Source organism: Arachis ipaensis, chromosome B03 (assembly GCF_000816755.2).
Source record: "Arachis ipaensis cultivar K30076 chromosome B03, Araip1.1, whole genome shotgun sequence".
Taxonomy (NCBI): Eukaryota; Viridiplantae; Streptophyta; class Magnoliopsida; order Fabales; family Fabaceae; genus Arachis; species Arachis ipaensis.
Genome location: NC_029787.2, coordinates 134,352,551 through 134,355,508, shown reverse-complemented (window position 1 = coordinate 134,355,508; position 2,958 = coordinate 134,352,551).

Here is a 2,958-nt window from a genome sequence, read left to right as displayed (position 1 = left end):
TTCTAAAGAAAAATTTTTACAAGCCAATATTATAGTAATATTTAATAAAAAATATTTAAAATTCTTAAAAATAAAAACATCTAAAATTTAATTAAAAATTATTCAAAATTCAAACTCACCAAAACTTCTTTAGTAGGCTTGCGCTTAACAACCTGATATATTGGCTGAATTAGATGCTATAATGCTAATTCCCTAAATCATTTTTCTCTAAATTAAAATAAAATTTTAATATAAGACAAAGTTTAACTATGTAGCTTTACTTCTTGCATGAGAAAAATATAGGGTAATTCATGACATATATTGTTATCCCTGGTGAAATTACTTTTTGAATAATAAAAATAATTATTTAATGCAATAATAAGGAAAAAAAACCAGCTGTTAACCCTTGCATAATAAGATAATTGAGGGTTAACTTCACTTACCATTCACGTAAAGGAGTGTCCCAACAATAGCCGGCAATAAGCAATTCTAATTACACCACATCTCAATTTTGTTTTTTTCTAACCTTTTTTGCTTATACTTGTGGAAAATTAGTTGACTCTCCCGAATCAATATTATTCATTATTACTAAAACAAATTCAATTTGAAATGCTATGCTTTTTCCTCTTCATTATTATCCAGCTTTTGGTTTATGATCTTCTTTACTTTACTATATCGATCTACTACTCTCGACTCTCAAATTATGTTCTCTGTTGACTATACATCATGACAGTTAAAAAGAGAAACATTAGTGGGTGCAGGTAGCCACAAAGCCCAACTTTCTCTATTTCACTTTTGACCAACTTGCTTTCAAAACATATTCCAATTCTGGTACTTTAATTGCAAATAAAATATATTACTGTTGTAGAAACAATTATAATTGTTAACACATCCAACTTTTTCCCCCTAAATTTCTATGGTGATAATAATTTAGTAGGACATAAGAAAATTGAATTGATAATGCGTTACAAGTGAAAGTAACAGGGGAATGTTAGATGGCTTGAGAATTACTCAAGAGAGTGGGGGCAGCACGTGAGTAGTGGGGGGGATATTTTCTCGCTATACGAGGAAGAGGGGCTACTTTGGCTAAATGCGTTAAGCAACATTGGTTCCCTCTCCTTAATCCCATTTATGGTTCGTTACGCTAAATTCTCACAAATCCCAATTGCTTAATCATACTTTATTCCTATCATTAACACGCCATAATCAGGGATCACAATGACTCTATGTCTATCTAACCCTTTTTACGCTACCCTGCAGCCACCCATCACGTTTTTAATTCACACCATTAATTTATTTATCTTTCCTTGTACAACATATTAATTAAACATGAACTTGGCCGATGGCAAGGAATGGACCACACAAATCAAAATATAAAATTCAAAAAGAGAAACAGAACAGAACTAATAAGCAAATTAAAGGGCAGTGCCATGCCAAGAATACTGTGATCTTTGGTAAGGGTTAGTCACCGACTATGTGTTACGAAACATTATAAGCATTTCGTCAAACTTGATCTTATATCAATTCAATGAGTATATTAATTAATCAACAAAACCGGCCTCTTATTATATCCCTGTAGAACGCGTGGAACTTGAGAGCTTTTTAATTTGTTTGTATCGCTAAAACCTGCTTTGCTGAATCGAATCCCACTCGCTCCTCAATTTTATCATACTACAGAAATGAAACCTTGCGTCATGACTTTATTTCTGCGCTCTGCTTTTTGATTTCGTCTCAATAATATTATAATTCGCGCATGTTTCATATTATTATATAGGGATAAAACTGGCGACAAATTTTTATGGATGAGGTTTGTAGATTAGTTAGATAAATCTAGATTCTAGTTTTTTTTTGTTATATTTTTTAGTCATCAAAAGTGGTATATTTTACCATCTCTGTTTTGTTGTACTTAGAGTCTAATAGCTAGCTTTATCGTTTTCCTTTCTTCAACTAAATGTTATGTTGCATCGCTCATTTGACACTATAGCCAACTTCTCCGAGTAGTCCCATCGTAATTCAAAGGATCAAAGCTACAAGTACACAACAACATGGAATTTTGCATCACCGTAGAAATGAATATTTTTTACAATGCATGATTTTAAATAGTTGTTTGGTTCTTCCATGGCCTACTAAAAACGGAGAGTGGGATTGTACATAAATATAAAGGTGATTCCCCACCACTCGCACAATATAATGCATTAGCCATTCTGTGTGTGGATGAGGTTTGAATTGCAATGATTGTGTTCCACCCACTCGTAATCTCAATTCTCAACCTTATCTATTTTTCTTGACTCGCTATAAGAGAAATTAAATTTAATTTTCATAGAGTAAAAAACCAATTCGGAATGTTTAGAATTTTCAAAGATAGGAATTGGCACTAGTTCGCTTCAATTACAAATTTGTTCGAATTCAAACCCCAGGTTACTGTGCTTCTACGTGGCTAAATAGAAGTGGCTCTAACAGTCAAATGCTACTGTTACTTTGGCCCCTTTAAAAGAAAAGAAAAGCGTAAAAGTTGTGGGAACATAATGACGACTAGGGTCGTATTTGCAATTTTTTCTGGGCCAACAGGTTCCAACTCTCGACTTCATTCTTCATAACAAACAATTCTTTTTTATTGCTTTATTTTCATTCCTGTTATTATCATAATTCACATTATTCATCTAAATATATGTGAATAATAAATTAATAAACTTTAGATACTAGCAATAATTTTTTTAGATAAGAGAATTAGTAGCATTATGTATCCTTTTTGGTGTATTTGTGGCATTAAGTAGTCATCCATTTCTAGAGAGTAAGTCAACCACTAAATTACATTATAAGACTAAATTAATATGCTAATGGGTCTGGGTGGATATTTAATATGAATAATATTAAAGAACTAACAAATTTATTATTTTTTAAATAATTAATTAATAATATTTAAAAATATATGCTAAAAATATCATATTAAATTATTGGATTAAAAATATTAAGTTATTG